At 37.9% G+C, this 22,687-nt stretch overlaps 1 protein-coding gene and 1 long non-coding RNA gene across 2 annotated transcripts in view; one reads left to right on the plus strand and one right to left on the minus strand.

Moving 5' to 3' along the window:
• LOC132692078 (uncharacterized) overlaps positions 1 to 22,687 on the minus strand; it is a 76,977-nt gene that overhangs the window by 46,451 nt on the left and 7,839 nt on the right. The window contains exon 2 of the long non-coding RNA XR_009616161.3: positions 22,419 to 22,459. This is a non-coding gene — a long non-coding RNA (uncharacterized LOC132692078). The remainder of the gene's footprint in view (positions 1 to 22,418; positions 22,460 to 22,687) is intronic.
• Positions 1 to 22,687, plus strand: part of SCOC (short coiled-coil protein) — a 44,456-nt gene that overhangs the window by 3,829 nt on the left and 17,940 nt on the right. The window lies entirely within an intron of this gene.

Here is a 22,687-nt window from a genome sequence, read left to right on the forward strand (position 1 = left end):
TCCCTTCTGGGTTGGACACATACAAAAGCAGAACAAAGACATTTGAAAGTGTTGATCTTTCCCTCCCTTCCTTCCTCCCTTCTTTCCTTCCTTCCTTCCTTCCTTCCTTCCTTCCTTCCTTCCTTCCCATGTTTCTGCTCCCCTGGATTTGATGCCATCACACTTCTCAAATTACCCTTCAATCTCTCTCTCATTGTTCTCAGGCTCCTTTTCCTCAAGTGTTTCCCCAAGATTCTGCCCTTGGCCTACTTTTCTTCTCTCTCTAGACACACTCTCTGGATGATCTCAACCACACCTCTGAGCTCCATTCTCACATCTTGACTATATACCAGTGACACTACAATAAAAGTTGCAAATTCAACACCTTTAGGGCCAGGCAATGATTCATGGTATTTCATCATTTATTTCATTCAATTTCCAAAAATGCTATTGAAATTTAAATTCTTTTTCAGTTTATTAGGTTTTTCACTATGCATATTTTTTTAGTTTTTTTATTTTAATGTGGTAAGAACACTTAATATGAAATATACCCTCTTAACAGATTTTTAAGTGCACAGTGCAGTGTTGTTAACTATAGGAACAACATTGTGCACCAGATATTTAGAACTTACTCACCTTAATATACCTGTTGATTAGCAACAGCCCCCTGTCCCTTCTGCCCAGAGCCCCCCTGCAGAGTTCCCATTCTATTCTTTGCTTCTACAAGTCTATCTTAGATACCTCATATAAATGGAATCATACAGTATTTGTCCTCATGTGACTGGCTTCTTGCACATGGTATAATGTCCACAAGGTTCATTCATACCATGGCATATTGTAGGATTTCTTTCCTTTTTTTAAGGCTGAATAATATTCCTTTGTGTTTATATACACATTTTTGTTTATCCATTCATCTGTTGATGTACATTTAAGTTGTTTTCGCATCTTAACTATTGTGAATAATGCAGCAATGAACGAGAGTGCTAATATCCCTTCAAGATCCTTATTTCAGTTCTTTCAGATAAATATCCAGAAGTGGGATTCTTGGATCATATAGTATTTTTGTTTTCAACTTTTTTTAAAGTAATATCTATGCCCAACATGGGGCTTGAATTCATGACCGCAAGATCAAGAGTTGTGTACTCTACTGACTGAGGCAGGCAGGCACCCTTATTGCTAACTTTTTGAGGAAACTTCATACTGTTTTCCATGGCAGCTGTACAAATTTACATTCCCACCAATAGTGTGAAAGTGTTCCAGTTTCTTCATATCCTCACCAACACCTGTCTTTTTTTTTTAATGATAGCTGTCCTAACAATGTTAGGTGATATATCATTATGGTTTTGATTTGCATTTTCCTGATAATTAAGTGACATTGAGCATCTTTTCACATACCTGTTAGCCATTTATATGTCTTCTTTGATGAAATGTCTATTCAAGTCCTTTGCCCAATTTTAATTGGGTTATTAGTGCATTTTGTTATTGAGTTGTGGGAGCTCCTTATATATTTTGGAAGTTAATTCTTTATCAGATACATAATTTCTAAATATTTTCTCCTGTTCTATAGGTTGCCTTTTTACTCTATTGGTTGCTTACTGTGTAGAAGCTTTTTAGTTTGTTGTAGTCTCATTTGTCTATTTTTGTTTTTGTTCTCTGTGCTTTTGGTGCGATATCCACAAAATGACTGCCATGACTGATACCATGAAGCTTTCCCCTATATCTTCTTCTAGAAGTTTTATAGATTCTGGTCTTACATTTAAGTTTTTAATCCATTTTGAGTTGATTTTTGTGTATGGTGTAAGGTAAGGGTCTAATTTTATTCTTTTGCATGTGAGAGTTGAGTTTTCCCAACACAATTATTGAAGAGACTATCCTTTTTCCATTGTATATTTTTGGCACTCTTGTCAAAGATCAGGGGACTGTATGTGCATGGCTTTATTTTGGACTCTGTATTCTGCTCCACTGGTTTATATGTCTGTCTGTATACCAGTATCCTATGTTTTAATTATTACAGTTTTGCAATGTATTTTTATTACACTGAAATCAGGAAGCATGACGCCTCTAGCTTTGTTCATTTATTTTCCCCAGATTGTTTTGGCGATTTGGGGACTTTTGTGTTTTAAGATGAATTTTAGAATTATTTTTTCTGTTTTTGTAAAAAATGCCATTGGGATTTTGATAGGGATTGCATTGAATCTGTAGATTGCTTTGGGTAGTTTTAACTACTGACAACCATAAAACACTGATGAAAGAAATTAAAGAAGATACAAACAAATGGAAAGTCATCATGCATCTTTTATTTATTTATTTATTTATTTATTTATTTATTTATTTCTCTTTTTTCCCCCTTCTCTTTATTTATTTATTTATTTTTTAAAAATTTACATCCAAGTTAGCATATAGTGCAATAATGATTTCAGGAGTAGATTCCTTAATGCCCCTTACCCATTTAGCCTATACCCCCTCCCACAAACCCTCCAGTAACCCTCCGTTTGTTCTCCATATTTAAGAGTCTCTTATGTTTTGTCCCCCTCCTTGTTTTTATATTCGTTTTGCTTCCCTTCCCTTATATTCATCTGTTTTGTATCTTAAAGTCCTCATATGAGTGAAGTCATATGATATTTGTCTTTCTCTGACTGACTAATTTCACTCATAATACCCTCTAGTTCCATCCATGTAGTTGCAAATGGCAAGATTTCATTCTTTTTGATTGCCAAGTAATACTCCATTGTGTGTGTGTGTGTGTGTGTGTGTGTGTGTGTGTGTGTGTGTGTCGCATCTTCTTTATCCATTCATCCATTGATGGACATTTGGGCTCTTTCCATACTTTGGCTATTGTTGATAGTGCTGCTATAAACACTAGGGTGCATGTGCCCTTTCAAGACAGTACACCTGTATCCCTTGGATAAATACCTAGTAGTGTGATTACTGGGTCATAGGGTAGTTCTATGTTTAATCTTTTGAGGAACCTCCATACTGTCTTCCAGAGTGGCTGCACCAGTTTGCATTCCCACCAGCAGTGCAAAAGAGATCCTCTTTCTCCGCATCCTTGCCAACATCTGTTGTTGCCTGAGTTGTTAATGTTAGCCATTCTGACAGGTGTGAGGTGGTATCTCACTGTGGTTTTGATTTGTGTTTCCCTGATGGTAAGTGATGTTAAGCATTTTTTCATGTGTCAGTTGGCCACCTGGATGTCTTCTTTGGAAAAGTGTCTATACATGTGTTTTGCCCATTTCTTCTCTGGATTATTTGTTTTTGGGTGTTGAGTTTGATAAGTTCGTTATCGACTTTGAATACTTAGCCTTTATCTGATATGTCATTTGCAAATATCTTCTCCCATTCCATCGGTTGCCTTTTAGTTTTGCTGATTGTTTCCTTCGCTGTGTAGGATCTTTTAATTTTGATGAGGTCCCAATAATTCATTTTTGCTTTTGTTTCCCTTACCTCCAGAGACATGTTGAGTAAGAAGTTGCTGTGGCCAAGGTCAAAGAGGTTTTTGCCTGCTTTCTCCTCTAGGATTTTGATGGCTTTCTGTCTTATGTTTAGGTCTTTCATCCATTTTGAGTTTATTTTTGTGTATGGTGTAAGAAAGTGGTCCAGGTTCATTTTTCCGCATGTCACTGCCCAGTTTTCCCAGCACCACTTGCTGAAGAGACTGTCTTTATTCCATTGGATATTCTTTCCTGCTTTGTCAAAGATTAGTTAGCTATATGTTTGTGGGTCCATTTCTGGGTTCTCTATTCTGTTCCATTGATCTGAGTGTCTGTTTTTTGTGGTTTTTTTTTTTTTTTTGGTTTTTTGTTTTTTTGGTTTTTTGGTTTTTTGCCAGTACCATACTGTCTTGATGATGACAGCTTTGTAATACAGCTTCAAGTCTGGGATTGTGATGCTTCCAGCTTTGGTTTTCTTTTTCAAGATTGCTTTGGCTATTCAAGATCTTTTCTGGTTCCATATAAATTTTAGGATTGTTTGTTCTAGCTATGTGAAGAATGCTGGTGTTATTTTGATAGGTATTGCATTGAATATGTAGATTGCTTTGGGTAGTATTGACATTTTAAAAATATTTGTTCTTCCCATCCAAGACATGGAATATTTTTCCATTTTTTTGTGTGTCTTCTTCAATTTCTTTCATAAGCTTTCTATAGTTTTCAGTGTATAGATTTTTCACCTCTTTGGTTAGATTTATTCCTAGGTATTTTATGGCTTTTGGTGCAATTGTAAATGGGATAGATTCCTTTATTTCTCTTTCTGTTGCTTCATTATTGGTGTATAGGAATGCAACCAATTTCTGTACATTGATTTTATATCCTGTGACTTTGTTGAATTCATGGATCAGTTCTAGCAGTTTTTGGTGGAATCTTTTGGGTTTTCCATACAGAGTATCATGTCACCTGAGAAGAGCAAGAGTTCGACCTGCTCCTGGCCTATTTGGATGCCTTTTATTTCTTTGTGTTGTTTGATTGCTGAGGCTAAGACTTTCAAAACTATGTTGAATAACAGTGGCAAGAGTGGACATCCCTGTCTTGTTCCTGACCTTAGGGGAAAAACTCTCAGCTCTTCCCCATTGAGGATGATATTAGCATTGAGTCTTTCATATATGGCTTTTATGATCTCGAGGTATGATTCTTCTATCCCTACTTTCTTGAGGGTTTTTATCAAGAAAGGATGCTGTATTTTGTCAAATGCTTTCTCTGCGTTTATTGAGAGGATCATGTGGTTCTTGTCCTTTCTTTTATTAATGTGATGTATCACATTGATTGTTTTGTGGATATTGAACCAGTCCTGCATCCCAGGTATAAATCCCACTTGGTCACGGTGAGTAAGTTTTTAATGTATTGTTGGATCTGGTTGGCTAATATATTGTTGAGGATTTTTGCATCCATGTTCATCAGGGAAATTGGTCTATAGTTTTCATTTTTAGTGGGGTCTTTGTCTGGTTTTGGAATCAAGGTAATGCTGGCTTCATAGAAAGAGTTTGGAAGTTTTCCTTCCATTTCTATTTTTTGGAACAGCTTCAAGAGAATAGGTGTTAACTCTTCTTTAAATGTTTGATAGAATTCTCCTGTAAAGCCATCTGGCCCTGGACTTTTGATTTTGGGGAGATTTTTGATTACTAATTCAACTTCTTTACTGGTTATGGGTCTGTTCAAATTTTCTATTTCTTCCTGTTTCAGTTTTGGTAGTTTATACATTTCTAGGAATTTGTCTATTTCTTTCAGATTGCCAACTTTATTGGCATATAATCACTGGTAATATTCTCTTATTATTGTTTGTATTTGTGCTATGTTGGTTGTGATCTCTCCTTTTTCATTCCTGATTTTATTTATTTGGGTCCTTTCCTTTTTCTTTTTGATCAAACTATCTAGGGGTTTATCAATTTTGTTAATTCTTTCAAAGAACCAGCTTCTGGTTTCATGGATCTGTTCTACCGTTTTTTTAGTTTTGATAACATTGATTTCTGCTCTAATCTTTATTACTTCCTGTCTTCTGCTAGTTTGGGGTTTTATTTGCTTTTCTTTTTCTAACTCTTTAAGGTGTAAGGTTAGGTAGGTTGTGTATCTGAGACCTTTCTTCCTTCTTGAGGAAGGTCTGGATTGCTATATACTTTCCTCTTATGACCACCTTTGCTGCGTCCCAGAGGTTTTGGGCTGTGGTGTTATTATTTTCTTTGGCTTCCATGTACTTTTTAATTTCCTCTTTAACTTCTTGATTAGCTCTTTTATTTATTTATTAAAAGATATGATTTTTAAGTAATTTCTACACCCAACATGGAGCTCAAACTCACGACCCTGAGATCAAATCACAAGCTCTACAGACTGAGCCAGGCACCCCATGCATCTTTTAAATACAGCAGATACTGTTCTTAATAAAATTTATTTCCAATAGTGTCTTAAGTTTAATTCTTTCAAGAAGGACATGTTTTGTTTGCATATCAAATATATAGGCACATTCTTCATTTCTTATCACCATTTTCCTTGAAACACATAGTCCTCTTGGACTCAATTTCATTTACTACTTTTGATTGAGGTAAAGGAAGAATAAAAGTTTACTTTTATCTTAACTCTACTGTATGAAAGGCAACAGAGCAAACCGTGCTGATAAAATGGTAACCAATGTTGAGCCTAAGGGCCAGGAGTCCAGTCAGGTGAGGACTCCGGCTCCCTGGAGAGCACGTGCCCTGACCAGAATGCAGAGCTGTTTTCCACTTCTAGCTGACCTTTGCCATGAAGAAACAGAAATGCAAACAAGCAGAATTTTCAAGGGACACCAGAGATGAAGATTTTTTGTATGTGCAACTTTCTGATTTTCCCATGGTTTTCACCTAATTCTAATTGTAGAAATGATATCACAGAGGTCCCAACAAACCATTTCTGCAGGATGGATGGGATTGCAGAAAATATTTTCACACTTCTGGTCTTGAATCTTTATTCTTTATCATTTGTCTTTATCTCTCTTCTGAGTTTCTGATTCATAATCCATCTGCTTCCTAGGCAACTAGATAATGTCCCAGGTGTTAAAGGAACTTATCTCCCCCCACCCTCACCCCTCAATCTGTTCCCACTCCTCATTCACAATCTTAATGAATGGTCCCATCATCCACCCTGTTCCTTAAGCTAGAAATTCGTATGCCATTATTTCATTCTCATCTCTCACAATCCAAACAGTCACTGATTCCTGTTCACTTGACCTTGAAACTGTTTCTCAAATATATCTGGCCTCTCTATCCCTACCACCACTTCCCTGGACAAGGCCCTCATTATCTCCCACATAAACCACAGCATCAACCTCCCAACTGTTCTTCCTATTTCAATTCCTATCCCTTCAAGTCAATCCTCCACACTGACCATACCATACCTTCTCCCTGCAGAGAATAATCAATGTGTTCCATTTCCTGCTGGATGAAGTCCAGGATGCCTAGCATGGTATTTAAAGGTTCCCTCTGCTTGGTGCTAGAGTTCTCTTCAGCGTCATTTCCCACAAACATGGTTTGGGCGCAGTAATAAACCATTTTCCATGCATGTACTATGTCATACCTCTGGACTTTGTCCATGCTGTTCTCTTTGCCTGGAATAATACCACTCACCCTTCTCTTGCCTAGCTAATTCCTACTCATCCTTTAAGAATCCACTGAGTGGAGGGCCTGGGTGGTTCAATCAGTTAAGCTTCTGACTTCAGCTCTAGCTGTGATCTCACGGTTTGTGAATTCGAGTCCCACATCAGGCTCTGTGCTGACAGCTCAGAGCCTGGAGCTGTTTAGGATTCTCTGTCTCCCTCTCTCTTTACCCCTTTCCCCACTCCTGCTCTGTTTCTCTCTCTCTCTCTTTCAAAACTAAATAAACATGAAAAAAAAAGAAGAACCTACTGAGGTATCTCCTCCTTCTGGAAGCCTTCTTTGACCTTCTGAGACTGAGTTAGGTTTCTTCCTCCTTCCTGAGAACCCCAAGCTTACCTTTACCTATGTTTTTTCACAGCATATTGTATTGATGTATATGTCCTACCCAATAAACTGTGAGCTGCTAGAGGACACAGCCTGGGTTTTTAAATGTCTGTACTTCTAGAACCTAGCACAGTGTCCAGCACAAAACAGCCAATATATTTTTGCCAAAGAATTCTGACTGAGTTTGTGTGTATATTGGGGTGAGGGCCAGTTAGGCAGGCCAATCCCTAGCTGAAAATCATCTCCTACGAAAATTATACTTTTTAACATTTGTTTTGTATCTTCATTTGTGAATTAGTTTAATGCTGCTTTCAGAAAACATTTATTGAGGCTGTACTATCATGTTTCCGGTAGTAGGCAGGGCCTGGCTATTTGAAAAATTGGCTCAGGGTAGTGTAGCAGGAAGGGCTTAAACTCTGGGGCCAGAAATGCCTGGATTTGAATCCATTAGACCAAATTATTTAACATCCCTGAGCCTCAGTTTCCTCAGTTCAAAGTGATCATAAAAATATGTCTCAGAATTGTTTTGAAGATTAAACGAAACAATAAAGGAAAGTTCTTGAACTAGCCTGGCATACAGAAAGTGTTCAGTACATTTTAGTTCATCCTCTGTCCATTTCAAGGAGCTCACACAAAAGTTTCTTTAAAGGCTCCAAGATTTGGCCACATCAGTTGTCATAGTAACGGCAGCGTCCTGTGGACTCGGTAAGCCAGGACTGCCTGTTGACATCCTCCTGATAAGGAGGCTTATGGAAGAAGGAGGAGGTGGATGTGAACAAACTCTAAACAAGAGCATGAGTCTTTTCTGATAAAAATAACACAGCTCCTCTGTTTCCTCTTCATCCTGGCCCTCACGTCTTCCCTGCCGCTGTTGTTCCCATCGCTGTTCTCCTTTATGCCTCAGCCTCCTTCCTGACTCTGCTCTCCAAAACCTCTCCTGAATAATATTCAAAGCTGCTTCTGCGTCTGCTTTTGGCATCAGCCAATTAGCCCTCATTGTAAGGTTGTAATAAGCTTCCCAGAGAAGTGGCACAATTGTTGTGCGCTTTTATTCAGTGCTGCTTCCTACCACTATATGGAAAATGCAACAATACCCTCCTCATGCCCTGCTGAAAGCAGCCTGGGTTTGAAAAGCTTTCAGAAGGCCATCTGCCATCCCCTCAGCCAAGCAGAAGATCAGACACGAGGCCCTGCATTAGTTAGCACTCCAAGTAAAAGGTATCAAGGGCTTGTATTGCTTTTCATCTCACCCTCCATTATAATACAGCTAAGGAAGGAAATAGACTTGTGGCTATCCAGCTGGGAAACACACTGAGCCATGGCAGGAGTTTTGTCCATGAAAAGGGAGCCGGCCTTTCTTTTCTGATGGTGAATGGAGCCAGTGTTTGCAGCTAGCACGACGCTCCGACGCTCCCGAGGGTTTGCTGCACTGCTGGTAATGGCTTTGCCAGTTACTCTGGACCTTTTGGGAGGATAGTGTGCAGATGAGAGTCCCAGAGTGGAGGCATCGTTAAATAAGTACACAAAGATGAGGCAAGCATCTGCATGTGTGCTGGTCAGGAACAGTGAAGCTTTCCCTAGTCATCTCTTTTTACCCTCTACCATAAATTTGGCCATGAATATTAATTTAAAAGATTATTCAGGGGGGCTCCTGGGTGGCTCAGACGCGTAAGCATCTGACTTCGGCTCAGGTCATGATCTCACGGTTCATGGGTTCGAGCCCTGAGTTGGGCTCTATGCTGACAGCTCAGAGCCTGGAGCCTGCTTTGGATTCAGTGTCTCCCCCCCTCTCTCTCTGCTCCTCCCCTGCTTGTGCTCTGTCTGTCTCTCTCAAAAATAAATAAACATTTAAAAAGTTAAAAAAAAAAAAAGATTATTCAGACATCCTTAGGGATGTCGGAAAAAAGATCATCTCTAGCATGATAGAAATGGTTTTGTAGAAGAACTGAACAAATGTACTCATTGCACCAGCAATGGCAGAAAGTTTCAGCAAATCTTAATTGACATGTGGGATCCATATAAGTATAGATAATGACATTGGTTGAGTGGAATATCTGTTCCTGTAGGCTGAAGATAATATGGACAGTGGCATTAGGAATACCTCCGCTGGCCCAGCAAAATGCCTTAGAGACTTAGCATAAGAGATTCAATGAGAAAAAGGAGATTAACTCTGCTTCTCAGTAGCTTTTGAGAGTTGCATGGCTCTAGGGTCACTAATGTATTGCTAGAAATTGTAAGTGCTCTGTCTGTGAAAAATCTTCAATCGGAGGAAATCCACTTAACTGAAATAAATTATCTAGCATAATGCAAAAACTAGTTTTAATAAACAAGCTTAGGAAATAGAGTGTTAGGACAGTATCTGCATGTTTTCGGTAGAGTGTTCTCTCATTTTCTCATCAGAGGATGAGTATCAATATTTTGACTCTTCCTTTAAAAGACAAAACCATCCATCAGTTGTCTTGTATCAGAAATGTGTTTCTTCTCCATTAGATTAATAAAAAAAAAAAGGGAGCAAGAATCTTTTATGTGAAAATATACAAAATCCTTCATAATTGTGCCAATTTTTTCTAATGAAAAATCCATAGATGATATAAAAACAAAAACAAAACAAAAAAAACCTCAGGAGTGAATTTTATTTACCTCAGCTCATGACCTAATGAAATGCTGATTTTTCCCTGGCCCTTTTACTGTTGAGAAGGGGGTGAGGCAGCTATTTTCCAACATCAGGACCTTCCTTTCACAAAGGCTCCAGTTGGGTTAGATCAGCTTTGGGCACACTTCTTCTCCCATGTCTCCTGCCAGCCTGACTCATTCAGAATTTGAGGGTCAGATCCCAGTTCCTTAGACCCTTATAGTTCCCTCAAGCAACCCTTTGAAGATTCTCTTTAAGCTTTAAAAGAGAATCTGAAGATATAGAAAGGGAGGATAACTCTAAAAGAATAGGACAAACTGGATGAACCAGCTTCCTTGAACTCCTCAACCCTAGGAATAAAAATTTTAAATGATCCAAAAGTTATAAGTGGCCCTCCTGGAAATAATATGTACATCAATCACAGAACCAGAGTTATTGTAAAAACCATCCCAGAAAGACATGTTTTGCTTGCACAGATAGACATTAGCATTCATTTTCAATCCTTGACATTGGACATGGAAAGGACTCAGTGGCAGCCCAATGAATGGTTCGGGAGAACAGTGAGTCTCCCCTGCTCTCTTTCTGTTTCAGTGACCTGGGTCTTCCCTCCACCAGCCTTCCCAGGTTGCACGCAGCCAACAACCGCTTCTTTTCAGCCCTCACTGGCTTTCTTCCCCATTTAATCATTGTTCCCTTGTTTCTCCACACACACATTTCATTGTCAGCTTAATGACTTTGGCTCAGAGTCCTTGGCTGTGCACATGCGTGGTTCTCTGGTGTCTGGTAGCATGATGTTACGAAAAGCTGTTTGAAAAAGCTTGCATTTTAAAACACATTCTCCCTTTTTTATCCCTCCTGAGAATCTTTACTACCTTTTCCCAGCGGACAAAAGACTACTATTATTTGGTCATCCGTGTGAAATTCTGCTTTCATTTTCATTCTTAACGGCAAGGTTAGTGGGTTTTTCTAAGGTCACGATAACTCTTCAGAAAGCTTCATTTATAAAAATATTTAGAAGATTTTTTTTATCCCTTTTTATTTTAGAATTTTAAACGGCTTCAGCTTTGTGCTATTATAGTGTTTCTCAACTTACACAGTGGAGTCCTGTCCCTTCTGCTTTGAAAAAAGTGTAAAAGAAACCCCCAGAATTTCTGTAAATAAAATGCAATTGATGTATAATTTGAGAGACTCAGTCACAGTTGGCAGTGACTGTTGGCCCCTAAACCCTAAATTTCTCAGCCAATGCCTCTCTGTTACATAGTGTGATTCCCAAGCACACAATTGCCCAGAGAAACCTGTATTTCAAGGAATTTCTCAAAGAATAGTTTTTTTGCAGTATGTTTTCTATTAACACAAACAGTAACTCCTTTATTGGCCCATTTTGTAAGTTGAGACATTATCCTTTTTCCATAGTAGGTAATCATTTGACTGTGAAAGGAATTAGGCAAATTGATAGCTCACTGATCACTTTTTTTTTTTAATTTTTTTTTTTTAACGTTTTTTTACTTTTGAGACAGAGAGAGACAGAGGATGAACGGGGGAGGGTCAGAGAGAGAGAGGGAGACACAGAATCTGAAACAGGCTCCAGGCTCTGAGCTGTCAGCGCAGAGCCCGACGCGGGGCTTGAACTCACAAGCCGTGAGATCATGACCTGAGCCGAAGTCGGACGCTTAACCGACTGAGCCACCCAGGCGCCCCACTGATCACTTTTTAAAAGCAAACTGTATATGAAATATTTTTGTCATGTTCCAATGATTAAATCTTTAAAGGTTTTATTTTGTTTTTTAACTTTTTTGTTTCTGTTTTTGGTTTTGGTTGGGGAGTCAGAAAAACTAAAGCAGGCATTAGAGAAAGAGGATTAATCAGCTGTCACTCTAGTTTTCCACAGGTTCTCAATTCTGATGATGCTTTAAAAATCAGTTGGGTTCTTTAGAAATCCTAGTTAACTCTCTGGATACTTGATATCATCTAAAAAGTAACACAGCACTCCTCACAACTAAGAGAGTCACAAAATTAAATACTTGGAGTAAGCCCACATTTTACTAACTGGTCATGTATCTCCTAGATGAATAATAATAACAAACATTTACAGAGAGCTTAATACATACCAGGCACTATGCCAAGAACTCCACACTCATTATTTCATTTAATCCTTAAAAATACCATGTGATCAGTATTATCCCTACTCTTCACATTGAAAAGTGAGGCTCAGAAAGGGTTAGTAACTTGTACAAAGCACAGGTGGGATTCCAGGCTAGGTCTGAGTGACTTGAAAGCCTTTTGTCAGATGACAATGCATCTGGGTAGAAATTACTAGTTAGATAGCATGACCACATTATACTGACTAGGTAGAAGCAATAAGGTACCCACACTGCAGGTATTGAATAATGAAATGTGGTCCCTTAGTTATATTATGAGGTCAGTGTTTCAAAAATATAATCATAGAATCAGAGGGCACAAAGAGCCCCAGGGGCTCTCTGACAATGTTGGAATATGTTTAGACAAGAAAGGTAGAATATAAAATTGTATCTATGTTGTGATTACAGCCATGCGAAGGTAATTTATATATATGGACCAGGATGGAAAGAGAATTCAAAACAACATATTTATTAGTGTGAAGGGATTATAGGTTATTACATTTTCATGTTATATTTATGCAATAATTTCTTCTTTAAAGATAAGATTAACAGGGAGAGTTTTTCTAGCATATGGAAGTAAGATATAAATCCTAGCAGGAGTGCTGATCTTGAGAGGCATGCGAAATTACCAGTGCTAGGATTAGGGACATCTATCAAGACATCACTAACAGCCTTTTGCATTTTTTAGTGATGCACACAGTAATCTGTCTTAAAAAATAATACGTAGAAAGTGGCAAACTTAAGTATAGGACACACACAGGCAAGAAGAGCAGGGGAGATAAGACATGAATTATAAATGCCACCCTTCAGGACAGTCATGTCTTGCTTTGGTTTTTTATTTTGAAACAATCTCAACTACAGAAAATTTGCAAGTATCCTAAAAAGGATTCTTTTTTTTTCCCCTGAATTATTTGAGAGTAAGTTGCCAAACCAATGCTCTACCACCACCAGAAGCATGTGGTGTGTATTCCATACAAACAAGAACTTTCTCTTCATCGTCACAATACAGACAACAAAGCCAGGAGAATGACATTCATACATTACTATCACCCAATCTTCAAAGAGAATTTGTCTTACTAGTTGCCTTGATAACATCCGTTACAGCAAAAGCATCCAGTACAGGATCATGAATTGCGTTTAGTCATCATGTTGCTGTAGTCTTCTTTAGTCTGAACAATTCCTCAACCTTCACTTGACTCTCATGACCTTAATACTTTTAAAGATTATAGGGCAGTTATTTTGTAAAATAGTCCTCAAGATCAATAAGTTTGGCAAGAATATCACAGAAGTGACACTGTGTCCTTCTCACTACATCCTATCAGGTGGTACATAATTTCTACTTGCCCCTTTACTATTGAGGTGAACTTTTATCCTTTGATTATGGTAGTATCTTACTCCTTTTTCTTTTAGTAATAAACTAGTATTTTGGGGTGAGATATTTTGATACTATGGAAATATTCCATTTCATATCTACCTATCTGTCTATCTATCTTCATCTATCTATCTGTATCAAAGTAAACTCATGGTTTCCTAATTTACCGTAGGAGTTATAATCCTCAGTATATCCTTAGAGAAGGAGAAAAGGAAGAGCTACATAGTTGTTTGAAATCTTTATAGGTAGCATCTTAATCAAGTATATATAGATTCTATTCCTACATCCATGAACTATTAAAATTCTCACTTATACTTGCTTTATTTCTTCTCTATATTTTGAGACTACGTAAATACTTCATTTCACATCAAACTATTTATGTATTTATTTATATCAGAATAGAGACATGATTTCCTAAATTATTGAATGGCTTCTAATTCTTAGTATATGAAAAGAGAGATAGGGAGAGATGACCAACAAGGAAATACTGAATACTCCTTTATTCATTCATCCACTTAACAGATATTCAGTGGAGCCTAGGATGTACCAGGCACTCAATTCAGGCTGTAACTTCAGTGCATCTGGTTTGAGCCTTAAGCAGCGTTCCTTCCTAAGTGAACAGCCACTGGGTACAAGACAGCACTTGTTCCTATTACCATGTGGCTGGGACCCCCAAAGTTGTTAGCCTTAATTTCTTTAAAGTTGTGAACGTTTATTTCTCTTGGGAGATGGGATATTTATAAACCGAACACTAGTATTTCATACAGATCTCAAAATCAGGACTCAGTAAGTTAGGATTATGGTCTTAACTTTCACATATCAGATATAACACCCTGACAAAATGTTACAAAGTGATGTATGGCAGAGCTGGCTGTCTTTATCGTGTCATTATACTATTTTTCGTAACTCTTCCTCCTACAATGTTTGAAGGAAAACACTTCATCACATTTTGTCTCATACTCAACACTAATAAAAATCAGTTCATAGTAGCATCTTTAATTCATTGTACCTCACGCCTTCTCTTTTTCTCCCTTTTTCCTCATTCCTCCTACAAGTTTTTATCCACTCTGTTTTCTTTACCTTGCCTTTTAGCCTCTCTTGATGGCCCTCTGTGACCTTGTTTCTCCCTTCCATGCCTTGCTTTATCCTTCCTCTCTCTCTCTCTCTCTCTCTCTCTCTGTCTCTCTCACATCTAAGAGGTCTCAGGTCCTCCTTCTTTTATTCTCCATCTTGATCTCACGGCCTGACCTTGGCATTTTTTGTTCCTCTCATTCTGACATTGACTACACTCCCTATTGGTTGTTGGCTTAAGGGTTTGGAGATCAAGCAATACCTCACCAGAGTTGAATAATTATTTTTGAAAAGTTTTAGTTTTATTATTTTAAGCACATGGAAGGAGACTCTGTGGCTCAGGTAAATTTAGGCTTAAGCACTGATAATCTGCAATAGTTACAATCATTGCTGCTAAATCTATTAACTGTTCACATACAAACACTGCTGCTAAGGTTTGTTTGTTTTCTCCTATTTGTTATTCATTTATAGAGTATGCCTTTTCTTAAGACAGTACTGAGTAATGATTAGTTTTCTAAGCTCTTCAGTTGAAGTCTCTGAAATCAAATCCTGGCTCAACTAGCAGTGGTAACATGGGACATGTTGAAGCTCTCTAACTTTGGTTTCCTCATCCAGAGCATGGGGACAGCAAGTGCCTACCTCATAAAAATTGTGTTAATAACTAAATAAGATAGGGGCGCCTGGGTGGCTCAGTTGGTTAAGCATCCGACTTTGGCTCAGGTCATGACCTCATGGATCGTGAGTTCGAGTACCACGTCAGGCTCTGTGTGCTGACAGTTCAGAGCCTGGAGCCTGCTTTGGATTCTGTGTCTCCCTCTCTCTTTGCCCTTACCCCGCTCGTGCACACGCTCTCTCTCTCTCTCTCAAAAATAAATAAATAAATACACTTTTAAGAAAGAACTAAATAAGATAGTTCTTGTGAAAGCATGTGTCACCTAGGGAAAGCTGAATGAATGTGATCTATTATTACAGGTGGTGCACTAGATGGTACAATGTTCTTATATGGTTTTGTACAAAAAAATCTATTTGAAAATATAGTAAACATATTTGTGATAAACAATGGAAAATTCTCTATAATTAATATTCCTGGCTTAACAAATTATTTTTGAAGGCTTTTTTTTTAATTCTCACTGCTAATAGGCAAAAAAAAAAGCTCAAAATATGAACTCTGTATTGCACTTAGCTAAAATTCTAAAATTCACCCATGATTCTTTATAGTTCTACTTGAAAGAGCAGTTATTTTCCTTTTTCTATCACCCCCTCTGTCCTAATAATCCCCTCCAGGAAATTCCATTAAGTTTAAATATTTAAGGATATAGGGGCACCTGGTTGGCTCAGTCAGTAGAGCATGCAACTCTCGAGCTCAGGGTTGTGAGTTTGAAACCCACATTGGGTGTAGAGATTACTTAAAAGTAAAATCTTAAAATATATATATATATATATATATATATATATATATATATATATATATATAAAAACTGAATGCCTTAAGATTGGGAGGCTGTAGAAACCTTACTTCATCAGCGTGGTAAATGACAGATGTTCTGGTCAATGCCCAGGACTCCCCAGTGAAATGTCATCATGAGGTAAGCCCTTCCCAATCTCAGTGGATTGTAAGGCAGAGAAAGGGCACCAACCCCAAGCTTGGAGAAGGGAGCACTCAGTGCTTCAGGCAAGACCTGTAGAGCCCTGGGAACTCTGGGCTGTCTGCACAATGGTACAGTGTGACCAACTGACAAGGTCCAGATGCTGGAGTCATCACTTTACAAAGCCAAAGTTACTAATAGAAGAGAAAAATCTTTCCAAGAAGATTCCTTATAGAGAAAACAGAAAAGTAAAACAAAGCAAAACAATTAAATTCAATCGACTGGGACATCAAATGGTCTAGGAGCTCAGAGCTAGGAAGTTACTTAGTAAAATTAGAACTTTGATAAGTTTTACAGTTTTCCAAAGGAAATCTTCTGCTAAATAATTATACCTTTTTTCAACCATGATCCATCCTTCCTTCCTTCCTTCCTTCCTTCCTTCCTTCCTTCCTTCTTTAGAGAACAAGTGGGGGAAGGGCAGAGAGAAAGGGAGAGAGAAAATCTTAAGCAGACTCCATACCCAGCATGGAGCCCGGGGTGGGGCTCCATCTCAAGATCATGAGATCATGACCTGAGCTGAAATCAAGAGTCAGAAGCTTAACCGACTGAGCCACCAGGTTTCTTTAAATGAAACATGAAACACATAAAACGATTTATGACTACTTTCTCAATGTTCCCAGGGATGGCATATAACTAGTACTTTTCTAGATACAAGAAGATCATTTATTTCATACAATGGATACTTTAGGAGGGCTTAGTTCTCTCTCAGAATCTTGGGTTTAAAAGGGCTGGAGGCACAGTATAGGCTAACCCAACCACATGGTAGAGTTGCAACATGGTACTATCAGTATTCTAGAAACTGACGCTTAAAAAACATAGTCATCTCTGAACTTTCCCTCACCTTTATCTTCCAGAGTTGATTTAATCTTTTAACACAACCAGCTTTTACCTTCTTTAACATGTTTATGTTAATATCCCCTCTTCTCCATATCCACTGCCTCTACCTCTCACAACTGAATTATTGGAACAGTCTTATACAGCCATATAACTTAGCATGCCAGAATCTTAGTTTCTTCATGTGCAAACTAAAGATAATCATAGTATCTACCTTACAGGATTATGGTGAGGATTGAATGAGGTATTTTAAGTGCTCAATTCAGCACCCTACAAATAGGTAGAACTCAATAAATGTTCGATATTATTGTTGTTATTATGTATTCTTCCTGCTATAGTCTCTTCCTACCAAATTCATCCTGCACACTATGTCTAAACAAATCTTTCTGGAAAACATGTCATTCCACCTTAGGAATCTGTCTTATCAAATTCCTGCTTCACTTTCCATGCCCTCTTCGGCCGAATCATTCATTCACTCTTTCATCTATTAATCTTTCATTCAAACTCTTGATATATAACTTATTTCCTATTACTTCCAAACATGTATCATTCAACCATTAAGTTTATATGTTATCGCGGATCCGTGCTACAGGGCAGGTATTGGGTATAGAGTAAAAATTATGGCAAAAGAACTGCCAACTCTCAGGGAATTTACAGTTGGGAGAATAAAGAGTATACTAGTCAGAAAAGTGTCTTCACATGCCCCCCCCCCCCCACCATATGTTCTATGTGTTCCTAACCCAGCCCAACTGCTCTCTCTTCTCTTCAAAGTTCTGTCATACTTAGTACCACCCTATTTTACACTTTTCTGTCTAATGAGGGTTCTATGGGTCTTAACAAATAGATAATAAACTCCCTGAGAGACTTCTATATTCTCTTAAGTGACTAACACGCTAGGAGTTCAAAATGTACTTTTCAACAGACATTGACTCATTTTTATAGGGTTTTATAAGTTTTTATAGGATACAGAACACATATATTCTCTTTTGGTCCATATTTTCAAAATTTACATATTTAAAATCTGAAGACTAATAAAGGGAGGAGAATTTATATTTTTGTCAATTAGAATATGTATTCATTTGGACCTAGAGCTCTTTGATTTATTATAGCTGATTATGGCCTGTTATTGGATTAACAGAGTCCATGAGTATTTGAGAACTGCACATTAGTTTGTATTTTTCATTCACTATTTTTTATAGAATTGGAAAATGTTCCTAAATAAACTCTTCGTTATGGCTATTATTACCGTGTAACGAACCCAGAAACTTAGTGTTGTAAAGCAACACTCACTTTATTTTGCTCACGATTTTTGTGTCTCAGTGATTCAGGAGGGGCCTAGCGGTAGTTCTCCCTTAGGGGTCTCTCATGCTAGTGAGGTCAGACATCAGCTGGGGGTGCTGTCTGACGTTTGGAAATAACCTTAGACTCGTTAGACTTTTATTCCCATCCCCGAAGTGAGACTGCAGGCAAGTCACTTTATTTTTCCTGGGGCATTTTGCTGGGGCTCTTTTTTGGCACATGATGAAATAAAACCAATAAATTGAGAATTCTTTCAGCTCAAAAGTTCTATGATTCTATGAAATGCAAAAATAATATTTGTATGCACAAATCACTGTGTATAATTAAAGTTATTCTACAAGCAGAAAATGTTACTAAAGGGAAGGGAAAACATAAGGATAGAGGTAATGAAATAAAAAAGTTTTGTCGTGAAATAGAAACTTATCTTAAATCAATTTTGCCACTAGAGGTCACTAGTGTACCATCTCAAAAGAGAATACATGCACTCAAGTCACTAGCAGTTCCCTGTCTATGGCCCCCAAATGACATTCATGGTATCTTTCAGTTTATTCTGAATATCTCCTTTAGTTGTCAGAGGTATATGTTATGATGAGGTCACCATGCTTGTCACTATAGGTGATGTTTCATGTGTGCTTAATGTGGTGTAAGTGTGAAGATCCCTGACTGGAACCATAAGGAAAATGACTTCTTTGGCTATTCTGCCCTCTCAATGGGATGTGATGAGGAGCAGTGAGATAATTTGACAGAAAGTTATATGAGCTCTGAGGTGGAAAGACACTGTGGAAATACACTATCATCCTCTCATGCAGCACAGACATGCCTGCTTTTTATAAGACAGAAAAAGTGGCAGAACACTCAGTCATTCATTCATACAACCTATATTTGTGGACACATACGTAGGCACCAAGCTTGGCAATGGGGCTACATTAATGAAGCAGATCAACTGGTCCCTTCAAGGAATTTAAGGAATCAGGTTTAGGAGGTTTTAGATACAATTAGTTCTTCTAGACCACCATGCCAAGCAACTTGCCCTCAGATATTTTTCTTTCATCTTCCCAACAGACCTTTAGGATAAGCTCTGTAATTCCCATTCCCGTAGATGGCCACTTGCAGCACAAGAGCCAGTGGCTCTTATGAGGTGATGTTAAGAGTAGACTATACACTTTTTACATCAACTCCAAAACTGAACCACAGAGATGCTTGCAAGAAATGTTAAAATACAGAGTTGGGTTGTGGCCAGTGATGCTTGTTAGACAAAAATATTAAAATTTATTTCAACAAAAACCTCTTCAGATTGGAGAAACAATGTTCTAAATGAAATTAATACCCTGAAACATAAAAATACAGAGAGATCACCTCTAAAGAAACTTCTTTATTTATTTAAAAAAAAATTTCTTTTTATGAAGAAACTTCTGTAAGAAGGATGAACTCCAAAATACCTCTGAAGGCCATATCAATTTTCTCCCAAAATGAAAACTACATTGTATTTTCTTCTAATTTGCTGCCTGTTGTACATAAAGAAACTCAAAACTCACAAGTCTATCATCAAGGATGAGTAACAAGGAATTCTGGGCTCTTTCCATAACTTGAGGACCTGTTTCTTCTACAGCTTTAAGGGGACTTGAACTGATTTAAATTAGTTGTCATCAGACTCTAGACCAGACACAGGCTGTTTCTGAGCAGCAAAGCCCTCATCCCTTAGTAGCGAGCCTTTCTCTTGTTATCTGCCTTCACGAGAAAAGGAGAAAAACAGCCTGGACAAATCCCTGCTTCAAACTGAGGACGCTTTGATCTGCTTTTGCTGTGATGAGTGTTACTAACTATCCTGAAAATTTCTAATTTTAACCACTTATTTTAAAACAAACTACAGACAGGTTTTTCCTTCCTTCTGATTGTTGCAAAGTTCAGTGAAACAGCGAAAAAGAAAAGGTAGGACTCCAAAATAGCTACAAAAAAATACCTGGTTGATTTTAAAAAACACGATTGCTATTGTGCCATTGACTTCTACTGATGCTTCTTCCATGCCGGCTAGTGTGGTTCTCTTCCATTTTGACTTATAGGCACCCTATCATTTTATGAGACAGACATTTTGTAGTATTACCCTGAAATAATTGCGTAAGGAAGGAGGAAGAAAAATGGGAATTTGTCACAGAACTAAAGATTATTCAAGTTAGAGATTTGGGGGAGAGGCAGTCCGTAATTAGCCCTGCGTGTCACTATATGCTCTTGCTGGCATGCTAAGAAGTCTTTATCCAGACCGTTTCTTGGGGTGCATTTGCAGAGTGCGACTTTAAGGGTTGAGGTAATGCCTCTCCCTGGTTAAAGAGCAAGCTTGCTTCCACTAGCCGTAAAAGCAATGGACTCCCTGAGTTCAGTATTCCTCCCTGTACTGTAACCCCCTGTGTGTGCAGGCACCTACCTGGGTCCCTCAGCCTCCCCACTGTGGGACTTGGGGAATGTGGAGGACAGAAGCTAGCCAGCGTGAAGCTCACGTTGCTGGCGAACTATCCCTAATAGAGTTCTCGGACTCTGACCAGGCATCTCCTGTCTCCTACCAGCATTCATGAATTCATAACAGGCTAACTTGTTAGCCTTTAAGTAACGTAAAATCTCAGAGCCTAACAGAGGAACTCTCCCAAGTTGGTTATTTTTAGCACAAACAGTTACTAGGGAAACAGAAAAGTATGAGAATCATGCTTGTATATTGGAAGTAGGAAAATACATTAGCACTCTTAGCCTTGCTAGTAAGGCATTCTGGTACAAAATATCAGTTTCACTATTACCCTGACACCTATGCATGTCAAAGAATCACTTTGTCATATTAAAACAGAATCCCCTTTATGCTCCCAGAGCCCAATGATTACTGTTGATTTTAAAGCAAAGTGTTTTATGAAGATGTAGTGGAGCATGCACCCAACCAAAATGATTAATAATCGTAGATTTGCATATAGAGAACCACAGAAACCCAAAATCTTAAAAGCGGGAATGGAGTGGCGCAAAGATCAATCACTGAGGAAAGCTTTCAGGACCTATGGCAGGCCTGTTACTAAGGGCTAGATGGTCAGACACAACCAAACCATCAAAGGTTGACTCTTAAATATGGGAATCATCTGTTATCACTCACTGGTAGTGTTCTTTGATAAATGCAGTGGTATTTTATATAATATTAGAGAAGCAGAATGAACTGTATTACAATCCTTCACTTGAGGAAACAGGAGTCTATAGAAAAGTGACTCATCCTCTACAGATTTATGGTCAATTTCAAATATTTGGATATTCTACAGTATTTAGCTTATAATGAACCCTGAACTAAAATTTTCAACTAGTAAATATATGAAGAATTGAATGGACAAATATAGATTGAGCCAGAGCTGGAACCCAGGCTTCCTCTTGTTCAAACCAATGCTTATTACAACGCTGATAGATCAGGCTTTCCAAACCAGTCCTTTGCATACCATCATCACACTTTTTGCCACATTAAATTAACCCTTTAATTAACGTTATTTCTGAACATACCTTTGTTTTAGGCAACAACATCTGCAAGTTGAGGGTCGGTTGTATTATTTGTATTTTTCAATTACAATAAAATATGCAACGATTTTTAAAGGCTAATCTTGCACAGCCAGAGGTATAAGCACCAATCTTTGGGAAACTGATTAAACATTACTTTGTGTAGAGAAAAATGAGCATCAAGACTGCAGAATCATTCCCAATTACTTTCAGTTTTGCCATAAAGTCCAAAGCTTGATTCCATGAAGACCCTGAAGTCCTTCTGAATTCTCATTTGAGAAATTCTAAAAATACACTGGCAATTTCTTACTTTTTCTCTATTAAACCAATGAATGAAAATAACTCTAATCAAATTAGCCAACTATTGGTTATTATCAAGAAATTATAATGTTGAAAAAAGTATACATGAACAGCTTAATTTACCAAATAGCAGCATGGTATACTCTTAAGTCTAGTTTTGAAATCAAGTTTCAACAAGTAGAGTATATTCTTGACTCACCAAATTTAGGACATCACTCACTCTCCAATGAATTCAATAACCTTTCAAGGGAAAAAAATAAGTAAAAAGGAAAATGTGAGTTCTTATTTAGGAATGAGATGAAACACATTTTGCAAATTAATGAGCTTAAAGTATCAGGGAACACACCTGGTTACACTTGAAAGTTATCAAAATGCCTCCATTTAGCATATTTCACTTTAAAATATCCCCAGAATGTTTAGAACTCTCTAATTGCTTAAGTTAGAAGTTTCATGTTCATGATGAGATTA

The sequence above is a fragment of the Panthera onca genome, chromosome B1 (assembly GCF_046562875.1).
Source record: "Panthera onca isolate mPanOnc1 chromosome B1, mPanOnc1 haplotype 2, whole genome shotgun sequence".
In the NCBI taxonomy this organism is placed as follows: domain Eukaryota; kingdom Metazoa; phylum Chordata; class Mammalia; order Carnivora; family Felidae; genus Panthera; species Panthera onca.